Source organism: Pelodiscus sinensis, chromosome 15, assembly GCF_049634645.1.
Source record: "Pelodiscus sinensis isolate JC-2024 chromosome 15, ASM4963464v1, whole genome shotgun sequence".
Taxonomy (NCBI): domain Eukaryota; kingdom Metazoa; phylum Chordata; order Testudines; family Trionychidae; genus Pelodiscus; species Pelodiscus sinensis.
In genome coordinates, this window is record NC_134725.1 from 6318601 (window position 1) to 6331621 (window position 13021).

At 43.9% G+C, this 13021-nt stretch overlaps 1 protein-coding gene across 4 annotated transcripts in view; it reads left to right on the forward strand.

The window, feature by feature from the left end:
* The window catches only part of CABIN1 (calcineurin binding protein 1), a 257094-nt gene that overhangs the window by 207455 nt on the left and 36618 nt on the right, over positions 1 to 13021 (forward strand). The window lies entirely within an intron of this gene.

Here is a 13021-nt window from a genome sequence, read left to right on the forward strand (position 1 = left end):
TCATCCCTTTGTCATCATTAACACTGCTATTGTAGGTCCGCTTCCTCTTAGCATTGTTTTTGAGGAGCAAGTATCATTGGAGATCAGTGAGGAGGGTTTTTACACCATGAATGTTTAATCAAGTTTTTAGGACTCAGAGGGGTAGCCATGTTAGTCTGTAATTTAAAGAAAACATTTAAAATGAGTGGCCCAGTAGCACCTTAGAGACTAACAAAAACTATCAATATTTTTGTTAATCTCTAAAGTGCTACAGAACCACTTTCTGTTTACGTTTTTAATTACATTTTTGTTAAGGATAATTCAATTCTTACTTGTTTCTTAGCCCTTTGTCACATTTCCTCTTTGTCCACTGGCTGAAATTTATTTACCCAACCTTTATGCTCATTTTCTCCTTGTCAGATTTTATATCAGTCATTACAAAAACTGTTGCAGGATTGTGATGACCTGTAGTCTATTGAGCAGTTGAGATGAACTGATTTAAGATGTGTAAATGTAGGTAAATCCAAGTGATTTCCTTACCTTAACAATGACTCCTCTACCTAAATTTTCTAAACTGGGGTGGGGAACCTCAGGCCAGATGTGGCCCCCAGCTTGCCTGGGTCTGTTCCCAAGGCTCAGCATTGAGAAGCCTGTGCTGACTCACCAGCCCCCTAGCCACTCACCTGCAGGGCTGGAGCATACAAAATCTGTTAGGCTGGGCCCCCCTAGGCTCTGGTGTGCAAGGGGAATGTGAGGAGCATCTTTCTCCTTCACAGGGGCTTCTCACGTGTGTGCAGCCCCCAACTGATTTTTCTGTGAGTCAGCAGCCCCTGACCCAAAAAAGGTTCCTCACCCCATTCTAAACCTTTGGACCAGCAGCAACTGATCTAAACATATTGCTATATGTAAAGGGCTTGTTTTTCATAGTCGCCCAGCAACTCTGTGGTTTCTGGGTTTCTACTTCAAACAACAGTTGTGGAAGCTGAAAGGAGATGGTTATTTACCTACGCTAGGAGAGAGCGCTAAAGCCAAGAAGAGGGAACATACAGGTCAGTAGGTGTGTCCTGTGGTTGTTCATGTTGCTGGCAAACCATGAGCTGTCAAAACCACAGGATTTTATGGTTTCTAGCAACAGCAGCTAAACTCCTAAATTCTTACCATGAGTGTACATTGATTGAGAGCAGATACAGTGACTCAAAGTCCAACTAGAAAATGTAAAGTACGTCTTGGAAAAATTCCAACATGCTTACTCAATAGCCAGTTCTTAATTATTACCCAGCTGCCTTTATGCATGCTTTCCAATATAAAAATCTAGTTGTAGATTGACAGCCTCAAATGTATTTATAGTAAAAGCAAATCTATTTGAAATATTTAAAGTCCAATTAAAAACTATTGTTTCCTGTATTATAAAGTTGTAGAGGTAAAATTGTAAAACTAGATACAAAAAATAGCTGAGATTTTTTGCATCAAAAATGTAGGCCCGTGCATACATGCTGAGCCAAATTCAGACATGACTTAAATATAATATACTACCTACACTTACCCGGTGTTGCTCGGGAAACCGGAGGAACAAAATTTAGGAAAGGAGGGGACCCTGAGCCAGGGGACCCCCAGAGCCACAGACCCTGGGGGCTGATGGCTCCTGGCCCACATCCGACCCTCTGAGAGCAGCAGGACCCTCTTCCCCCCAGAACTGAGCAGCCGTCCCCCAGGAAAACAGTACGCAGTCATGAGGATAGATATGATAGAGGTATATAAAATCATGAGTGGTATGGAGAGGGTGAATAGAGAAAAGTTATTCATTAGTTCCCATAATAGAAGGATTAGAGGACACCAGATGAAATGAATGGGGAGCAGGTTTAAAACTAATAAAAGAAAGTTCTTCTTCACACAGCCCGTAGTCAACCTGTGGAACTCCTTGCCAGAGGAGGCTGTGAAGGCTAGAACTAGAACAGAGATAAATTCATGGAGGTTAGGTCCATAAAAGGCTATTAGCCAGGGGGTAGGAATGGTGTCCCTGGTCTCTCTTTGTCAGAGGCAGGAGATGGATGGCACAAGACAAATCGCTTGATCATTGTCTTAGGTCCACCCCCTCTGGGGCACCTGGTGCTGGCCACTGTCGGCAGACAGGCTACTGGGCTAGATGGACCTTTGGTCTGACGCAGTACGCCCATTCTTATGTTCTTATTATGCGGCCAGTAGCAAGGGGACTTCTCTTTGCAAGGTTGGCTCAGGGATCCACCTGCCCTGCCTTGGCAAGCAAAAGCTCAGAGCTCACATCTAACCCCGATGGCTGGAACCAGACCCAGAAGAGCCCCACTCACAGTATGAACAGTAGCCGGCTGGCTTCACAACAGTGTAACACATCGAGGGTTTAACTGGCCCCTGCGCTGCAGCAGGCACACGGATTCCTTCTGCTCGGATAAGCCCAGCAAGCTGAGCAGAAAGGCTGGCTGACTTTGGTTTTGGTTTCTGGAAGGGGGTGTGGCAGGTGGGGAGCAACCCCCGGTACAGGGAAGGTTACACGTGGGAGGGAAGGAGTGCGGGTGCCGAGCCGTAGTGCACATGGGAGTGGGAGTACTGCATGCTGGCGGGGGGGCAGGAAGAGGATCAGTAACCTCGCAAGCAGGAGGGGGCAAGTCCAAGGAGGCTACACGCAGGAGGGTTGCCCCAGCTCACGCCCAGGGCTGCAGGTACCACAGGGGTCAGGGCAGGAACCTGATCAGGTCCAAAAGTACCTTAAAACCTTCTCCTGAAGGAAAGGTTATCCCATACAAAGTTTGGATATCTTATTAGATAAGGTGGTACTTGGACAGATGTGGTGGAAGAAAATCAGATTATCTGTCTTTGTGGGGCACAGGCTGGCAGTTAGGAAGGTGGCGGGTGAAGGGTGGGAAGGAGGGGATGCTGTCTGTGTGGGGCACAGGGTGGCAGTTTGGGAGGTGGCAGGTGAGGGGTGGGGAGGAAAGTGGTGCTGTCTGTGTGGGGCACAGGGTGACATTTAAGGAGGTGTGGTGGGAGAAGGGTGGTGAGGAGCGGGGCGCTGTCTGTGTGGGGCACAGGCCAGCAGTTAGAGAGGTGGCGGGGAAGGGAGGGGTGGCAATGTGCAAAAGAGCCGATCCCGCTCCCCCTTCCTCCTTCTCTCTTTCCCTCCCTGGTGTCTGGCCTGGTGCCGGTTTTAACCGTCATCGCCCTTTTCCACGCTGAGGCGCACCTGCGCCGTGAGGGCGATCCTCCGCGCACCATCTCTGCGCAAGCACCACAGGCCCAGAATAGCGGCGGCCTGGGAGCGCATTGCCACCAGGGGAGCTAATGCGGGAGGGAGAGTGGGGCCCCTGTCACACCCTCCCACAGTCCCTTAACCTTTCTTCCAGGAGAAGGTTTATCCCATGCAAAGTTTGGTTGCGGTAGCTCTTATAGTGTCCAAGTGATTAGCGCACAAACTTACGAACATTCTCCTTTCTATATTAAACTAGCAGATGTACCTGGCGTTGCTCAGGTCTTCAGATAAAGTAGTGGGGTTTTGGGTTTGTTGGACAATAAAAGGAAAATGTATATGCTTTGTTTAAATAATTGTATTTTTCAAAAATGAAGGAAAAAAGAAGTTTGTATTAATAAAAGAAGGAAAGTGATTCATACATTAGATAGAGCTTGTTGACAGACAGTATTTGCACTTTTTCTGTCTTGCTAGAATTAAAAAAAGGGCTGGGGTACAAGAGAGGGTAGGCTGTAGGGAGCCACGGGCACAGGGTTTGGAGGGGGAGCTCAGAGCAGGGAGTAGGGGGTGCCAGAATGAAGGACTCTGAGAGTTAAGCCAAAAAAAATTAAATAAAACAGCAAATAAACATCATGGCCTTTTTAGTGCGTGCAGAGTCAGAATAGGGATCGGAACAGAGGAGCGGTTAAGCACTAAGACCCAGGGAAGGCATTGCTTCCCCTTGGTCTTTAGGCTTTTTGCTGGTGGCCATTTTGTTTTCTTAACCCAGAATGCAGTTTCCCTGCGGAACCAGGTAAGCAGGAGGTCCAGGGGGGGGGAGGGAAGCCGAGGGCTGGCCCAGTTGCCGAGTGTGCTGTAGGGTTGCCAGTTGTCCAGTATTTTCGCCTCCTGGCAAGGGGGAAAAAACAGAAAATACCGGACATTTTAGGTGTCTGCTATTTTCTGAATTATTTTACTGGACAGGAGGCGAAAATACCAGACAGTCCAGGTTGATACCAGACACCTGGCAACCCTACCAACACACCCTGTAGCTGGAGATGAAGGCAGAGCTCCATGGTCTGGCCCCAGCCTTCAGCTTCCTTCTTCCTCCCTTTCCCCTCCTCCGCCCTCCTCTCGGCCCCCCCCCCCTCCCCCCCCCGTGGCTTCCAGCCTTTTGAGGGAGCTAGGTCTCGGGTTCTGTGGGCAGTCTGCAGCCTACACTTAGCTCCCACCCTCCTGTGCTGCAGTCTTGCAGAGGAGATGGCATGGGGCTGGTGCAGGCCTCTAGCTTCCCCCCCCCCACACACACACACACCTGCCCTGCAACAGGTCTGCGGAGGGCTGGGCTCCAGGAGCCGACCTTTGTAACCAGTGGCCCACCCCCTAGTATACAGTTGCTCTGGCGTCAGGCCACTGGTCCCAGCCCTGGCCTTCTTTGAGGGGTGCACTAGGTGGGCTATGGTTGGCAGTAAGGATGTTAAATTGTGGATAGGACCACTCTATAGAGCCACTGTGGGGGTAGCTCCAGGAGCGTGCTTGAGCCGAGACAGAGCAATCCAAGCTCATGCTGCCTCTGAGAACCACCCGTACTGCAGATGTGCATTTTAAATGTAGTAAGAGTCACCAGGACCACAGGGCCCTTGCTACATTTCAGAAGCTGAAGCGCTGCAGTGGGAACCGGTGTGAGCAGGAGCTGCTTCAGTCCTCACTCATGCCATTTCCCCGCTGTGCCTCTGCCTGCCCTGCCCCTTGTGGAGACGATGCTGGGGGGAACCAGTTTTTAAGCTGTCCACTCCCTCGCCCCCTCTCCCCCCCCCCCCACACACACACATTGACTCTTGTTCCTCCTCTCACTGATAGAGACTAGTTGGGTCAGTCAACTATCTGATAAGGTTATTGGATAGTCAATTAGTTGCTTACATCCCTAGTTGGCAGCCCTGACTTCTCCTGGGTAGGGCCACACTATGTGGTCTCGGGTGGGCCGCAACGGATGAGCTTCCTCCCTCCCATCTGACACAAGGGAGCCAATTCTGATGGCCAGTCATATTGAGCTACATATCCAGCTGGCCACTGTCTTGCTAGTGTGGCTGCCCCCAGTGGCCATTCTGCAATATAGCTGTCCCCTATATTCGCTGCCCCCAGTGGTGGCCATGAGTATTGCATCCCTCCTCTCTTTCCCCTCCCCTTCCATGTTATGGAAAACTTCCTGTTTTCCTGGCACAACCAAAACCTGACCTTGCTTTAATTTAGGGTAAGAAGAAGCTGCCTACCAAATTTGGTAGTTCTGTCTCTTAATTTTTAGGAGGAGTTCTTGGACTTAGGCAGTCACAGACAGACACATTCTATGATAGATAATATATTCACCATTCAGAAGAGCATTGAAAAATGAATGAAAATGGTAAAGTAGTGAATCTTGTATCAGTTCGGTATTTAATGGGGGGTGCATAATGAGTTGAGTACAGCACTCTTTGATCCGGCAACATCTGTGGTCTGGCATGACCTTAGTTACCCGAATGACCACTTATCATAGGGGTGGCTGTGTTTCATGCATTCCTATAAAGTTTATTTACAGCCATCAGTCTTGGCTCTAAGGGTTCTGTGCTGTTATTTAGCTCTAATGTACCTCTAAATGTCTTCTAAGAGTCCAGTAAGCAGTAGTGTTGGTGATGCTGCTAAACAACATTGACCTCCTGTGGTTTAGCAAATTCTCTGGTTGACAAGAGTTCATACACCAGAAAACAACTGAACGTATTGTGCTTGGTCACACCACTTAAGGACTTGTCTTCCATTTTATTATTACCATTATTATTATTATCATTATTTATTATTATTTATTCATTCCTTAGATGTAGAGTGCCACCATGAGGGATGTAAAATCCTTTGTAAATTGCTAACCAGGTAAACTGTAGGTTTAATAAGTTAATGGCTTGCCATGCCAGGCAATGAAGACCTGAAGCAGTAGGATTATAGGAGCTCTGATTAACTAAAATTCTTTTTCTTGTCTTGATGAAAATATTTCCTCTTTTGCTTCATATATATGTATTACAAACACACCTTGTGTTGTTCAGGGCCATCTGTAAAGTTATCATGAGAATAATACAGTTGGTTTAAAGGTTTACACCATTTGCCTTCACACAAACCAACTTAATTTTTTTTTCAGTGTAGGAGTTTCAATGAAGATACTGGTTTAATCATTTAGTCTGTGTAAGAAAATTCTTCCCATTCTGCTGGTATACAGTACTCCCTAAAGATACAGTTTCTTAGACGTGATGGTAGTAGTTTCGTTATTTGCATTATTAGCTTTTATTTAAATAATTTTTGTGTAAGCAAGATAAAACAAAAGAACTCTTTCCTTCTCCTAGAAATATAAGCAGAAAAGCAGCAGGAGCAGAATGTGCTACATATTACATATAGCTGGAAGGACACTACATTTTATACTCTATATTCAAGTTGCTTATACTGTATTTTGCAATGCAGCTTTATTTAAGAAGCAATTTGACAAGCTCTTGAAATCTAGCTTGTTGATTTCTGAAAGGAAAGAAAGAGAAGGAGGTGCTGGAGTTTCTTTTAATTTGATTTTCACTGAACGATCTTGCTCTCCATATTGAACCCATCAAGTAGCCAATACAATTTTCCTGTTAAAGTTATGCAAATGACTACAAATAATGCAAGTGGCAATACTGTGGGGGCTTTTTCTCTTCCCATAGAGTCTATTCTTTAACTTTCTTCTTTAGGAAGAAAGCAAAAAGCAAATCAAACCTTTATTTTTCCTTTAAAACAAATACTTTTACAGTCATTACACTGATTTGTGACCTGGCTTGAAAAACTAATATGCTGAGGAATAAATTCCTTAAAACAAACCATGCAGCTGTTCAGAGTGGATTGATTTAAATCATCAAGTGGAAAGTGTTGATTTTTTTTAATCAACTTTTCCATTTATACATCAGTTACTAAAAGTGCACTCTCATTGATTGGTTTTTCAACCATCATAATATGCTGATTTACAGCTAAATAGAGCATTTACATTAGATTTGGTTCATCTTTTTGCTATCTAGAATGGTAAACTATAACTATACCTTTTATTCAAGAAATTATATAGCTCCGTATTTTCAGATTTTTATTGACTTTTACATTTTTACTGTGAATAACAATGGTGAATGATATATTCCTTATTTACTAGGTAATTAGCTTCTTTCCAGTGATTTGTGTGAAGCTGCATTAGGATGGTAACTATAATTTAATCATAAAAATGGCATATAAAATTATTTTTATTGAATAAAACCACTGTAGATGTTTTGTATACATAAACTTCTCATCAAAACTTGTTTCAAATTTACAGCTAAATGATTTATTGAACTGAGAGACTAACTACAGTCAGTGAAAATGTGTCTAAGTGAAAGTGACTGGAGTTTGTTCCTTGTTTCACCTTGTCTCTTGAAAATGAGACAGTCTCCTAAATTAGACTGGTCTGTTGTAAAAAGTTACATTTTTTCCCTTAATTCTTTCTCTATATAGAAAAGCAACAGTTAACTCAGAAGTTTTATAGAGGCTTGTGGATTCAACATATTTGTTTTTATTTAAATGTCTTAAGAGACTCTAAAACATATATAATAGGTTTAATTTTAAAAAGAAAAACTTATAATTTAAATAATTTTTTTTTAATTGATGTAGATAAACTTTCTTATTTTTCTTTTAAAAAACAATTGATATTTATTCATCTTACTCTTGTTCCATGCTGGAAATAACTTACTGCTGAGTTGAGTTTTGAGAAGATTAACATGACCAATTAGTTTTAGGATGCTAAAATTCTACCCTAGAGATGTCCCAGTGGATGCCCCACTCTAAGTTAAGTTGCGTCCCAGTCAGGGTTCCCTCTAAGATGTGCGCCTGTGCAGGCATGCACCAAAAATTTACTGCCCTCCCATCTCCTAAGAAGAGCCGTGCAGTGGCTGCTCGGCTGCTCTTGGGCAGAGCTCCATGGCGGGTGGCTGCCCCGCCCTGTTACCACCACGTGGGCCTGGCCCTAGCTTCCGCCCTTCCCTGGAGCTGGAGCTGCAGGCCGCATTGCTGGTGGCTGCTCCTTGGAGGCCCCAGCAAGGGACACATCTGGCGCCATGTGGTGAGTGGCTGTTCTTCCAGTGGCCCCGGCTGGGGCCAGAGCCAGCGCTGTGTCATGGGCAGATGCCCCTCCAACGGCCCCAGCCAGGAGTAGAGCTGGAGTGGGAGTTAATCCTTCCATGCTGGAGCGTCCCTACCTGTGGCATGCCAGGTCCCACAGAGCTGGAGCAGCCCACTGACCATAAGTCATCAGTATCACCCAGTAAAGGTGATCTAACCATTCACATCCTGTTTTGAATAGGAGTTTAATAGTTGGACTTTATTGTTTTATATTTATTTTGTGTGTGTGTGTATGTGGGTCTGTATGCTAGGTTGGGTGGTGGTTGTTTTGTTTTTTTTAAACCACCCAGCTGGTGGCCTTTTTTGATCTTTAAAAAATGTTAAGTAAGAAGTATTTATTTTGTATTTTTATAGGAATACCTCTCATTATTTTTAAATGTTTATTTTAATGATGATTTTTATTGTTTTAGTTGCTTTATTATTGACAAAGGGATTTAGGGTGTTTATTTTGTGTTTCTCTATTTATTTTCACTTATTTTATGTTGAATAATAATTAGTTAAGAAAAAAAAGTTAAACTTTGTGAAAGCATCAGGACACTTGATGAGTTAACTAACAAAGTTAGGGTTGTCGGTAGAATTTTTAAAAAGATGAAAATTTGAGGTCCTTTGCTACATGTTTATTAAGAAAGACTAAATATTTTAAACTTTCTTGCTTACCTTTTACTACTGAAATTTTGAACTTTTTTGTTTTTAAAATGATTTTAGATTTTCAAAGAGTTTGGGGGGGGCATGTGTATAAATTGCAAATTATGAACAGATGACTCATTTAAGTTGCTTATATTTTTAAACCGCTATTTGTATTTGTATATTTAAGCTTTGACCAAGATAGGAGTTTTTGGTTATTTTGTTCTTTTTCCCAGATGAGATCTCTTTTGGCCTGGGCTTTGATAACTTCTGTATTTTAGTAATGTTTAGTTCTGTCTTTTCCTTCCATGTTTCAGCCACCTGATCTTAACTAAATTTTGTATAGTTAAACACACAATTTAAATGAGGTTGTTGTACGTGCTGCAACCATCACAATCCATTATTTACAGCCTCATTTGTTAGGAAGCACCCACTTCCTTCAGAGTGACTGACTGTAAGGCCTTCCATGTTGTGTGTGGTGACAAATCACATAGTGCAGAGGTGGTCAATAGGCAGATTGTGGGACAAATACAGCATGGGTGAAAGTACTGATTTAACAGCTTTTTTATTCTTTATGACTCAGAAAGGGCTTTTTTAGTATTCTAATTAATCCTCTCATGATTGGAACATATTAGGATTGGTCCCAGTGCCTTCATTTGGAGAATTTGACAGCAGAATCCATTTGGACCACACACATGCTCTGCCTGTCTTGCGAGTTGTTATTGTTAAACTAGCATGTGCATGACCCAGATTCCTCAGTTCCTTCTCTTTCATCCTTGACTAGAGATGAAGAGCAGTAGTCCTGCTACCTTTCCTTCGTCAAAACTCATTTTTCCTCACTAGCAGTTAGTAAATGACAGTTAGAGTTCCTTCATAGAAGGGGGGAAAAAACCTCGTTTCTCCACTGAACGTGCTGGGCTATCGAGGATTCAAGAGGGGTGCCTCTTCAAGAGAGGCCATTCTTGTTTTGGAAGGTCATTCGACTGTGTCTGTTGTTCGGGAGAGTCCTATGTAGTCCAAAAACATATGTCTGAAGCACAAGGTAAGTATGTGCACAACGAAGCACCTGAAGCTCTTGCTTCTTCAGAACTCCCTCAGACCTGCATCCAACCTGAGACAACTACCCCCACATCAGAATAAGACAGGAAGCCTGGGAAGAAAAGAGAAGCTTCCTCCTTTTCACCTCTCAGACACAACACAAAAAAGTTAAAGCTGCACTCAATTTCTTCAGTGCTTGGCAGGCACCATTGGCACCAACCTTGAGCTGATGGCCATTTTGAATGGTGCAGATGCAAAGGGCTGTCAGCTGCCTGCCTCATAGAGTGCATCTGTGATTACCTCACTGAATCTGGTGCCGAATAGCGTCACAGTGCTGCCAATTCATTCTGGAGCAGTGGCTATCTCCTTTGATCCTGCCGTACCACTTCAAGCTCCAATGCAACCCACACACAGAGAAGCACATAGCATTAATAACCTGTACCATCACCAGCTTGACTGAATATGGTACCGCACACTTACATTAAAACCCAGACAACAAATCAGCTTCATAGGTCATCTCGACTCCACCACCAGCCATGTCTCTGTACCAGATGAAAGATTCCATGCAATCCTCACCCTCATTGTCACCATTCTCAGCAACCCATGAGGCACAGCTCAGGAATTCCTACAGCTATTGGGGCACATGGCCACTTCCACGTTTGTCGTCCCTAATGACCATCTACATATGAGATGCCTTCAAAGTTGGCTAGCCTCCATATACAAATTAAAATGGCACAGACTGAACAACAGTCAATTACTTATTGAAATGGGCGGCCAATTAACTATATTTGCAGTTCAATAATAAAAATGATCAAAGAACCAAATAGCAAAACTTAGCCAATGTATTTTCTAAAACAAAATATCTCTCTCTCTCTCTCTCTCTCTCTCGCTTTCTCTGTCATTTTATTTATTTATTTATTTATTTTTAAATTCCTGTGGGACAACATAGTGATGTCATTACGTCACTGTGTCCCACCTGCCACCTCCTTCCCCCTTCAGCCTCCCCAGTGCTTGAGGAGGCTGGAGCTGTGCTGCCTCCCCCCACGCCCCAGCTCCAGGGGACAGCTGGGGCTGCCACGGCCCAACCCTCTCCTGCCCCCCCTCCCCCCAGCAGTTGCAGAGTATAGAGCTAGGGCCTCAGCCCAGCTCTCCTGCCTTGTGGATGGAGAGCTAGGACTGGCATGGCTTCAGCCCTCCTCAGCAGCCGGGGGTGCAGGGCAAGGTAGAGAGAGCCATGGCTCGCCCAGCCTCGGCCCAGCTCCGTGGCCTGTGGGGAGAAGGGGGGCAGGCCGGGACTGCCACACCTTCACCTAGTCCTCCCCAGCAGCCAGCAGGGAGAGGCAGGGGGGCTGCCTGTTCCCAGAGAGGGGGCTTGGTGAGTATATTGAGCAGAGAGCACAGTCCCCCCCAGTAGTACATAAATATAAAAAGGAGACCTACATGTCCCAGCTTCTGGGAAGCAATTCTTATTTCGTAGCATGTTCCTCTTATACAGTAATTGTGTTTCACATCTACACTCTCTGTTTATAAAAGGGTTGTTTACAAACCAAAAGCACCTCAAATGTCATCTAAGATCCGACACACCATTTTCAACCAGTCCCTCAGTTAGTTTGTTTTGTAGTTTTTCTCATCTCTTGTTTACCACATTTTAGATACCAGCAAGTGTGACGGCACCTCTCAGATTTGTACCCGGACAAAACATTCATATAGCTCACCTTTGCCAGGGTTTGTATTCTCTAATGCCAAAAGTTTCATTTAGAATTGCAGAATATACATCTTGACATAAATCAGGGGTGGGCAGTAATTTGTGCAATGGGGTATTCAAAAAATTTTGGTATGTGGTCATGGGCTACACTTTTCTATTATATTAATGGAAAGGGTGTGGGATGCAGTTGGGGTGCAGGAGGGAGCTCCAGTCAGGGACTGCAGTAAAAGAGGGGCTGTGGGGTCTGGGCAGTAATTTCAGGAAGAGGCCAGACATGTAGGAGGAGGTACAGAGTGTGGGATAGAGTTTGGGAGCACAAGGGGCACAGAGTTGGGGTAGGGTGTGCCAGATGCAGGCTCTGTTGCACAGCTGCTTGTCTCTCCGCTTTTTACCCAAGCCCCCTCCCCCAATACTTTTTCTCTGTGCCATTAATTTTAGGGCAATGTATACTTTTCCAAAAAGGAGCTATCATACAACTTGCTGCTAGCAGTAATTGTATTAAGATACCATTGTATCATTTCAAGGTATTAAGGTAAAAGCAAATGAATATGTTCATATTTTGACGCTGATGACCTTGAACTGAACAAAATGTGCTGTATGTGCCTTAGTGCAGACATAAATATAACCCTAGAACACTACATTTCTAGTTTCACAAAACGTAAAGAGGATTCATTCCAATTACATAACATGTTTCTAAAATGTAATTCTGTCTACTTTTATTCTAGTGTAAGTAGTTGGGAAGAGGTTTTCTACAGCAAGTCCTTATTTACTTCATTAAGGTTTCAGGTGCTGGCAAGTGTATGAATTTGTAGAAATAAATATGTAGTGCTGGGATGTAGGCATAAAATGCAGACTAAAACAAATTATTGTTATGGAGCATTTAATTTCTTCACAACAGTTCTTAGTCACTCATTTTCCAGAGACATAGTGAAAGACTCATCTTTTTTTAACTAAGCAGTTGCTTGTCCTGTTGCTCAAACAATTTGGCATTTTCCTTCCTGTCCAGTGAATTGGTTTGGTTGATGATAGAATATGGGCAGTACTTTTTGAGATGGGTGGGGTGAGATATGTACATCCACTCGTGCATGTTTTTCAAGAAGCCATGACACAGAATCATAGAACTTAAGCATTAGACATGGAAGAGACACTTTAGATCATCTAGTTCATCTTCCCTGCAAATACAGAATTGTTCCCTTTAGTATAATTTCTAGTCCCATCCACTATCTGGAGACTATTCTGTGATATGATAGAGTGTGCTGTTTAAAATATTCTTCTGGTATCCAACCTACATTTTCTCCTTA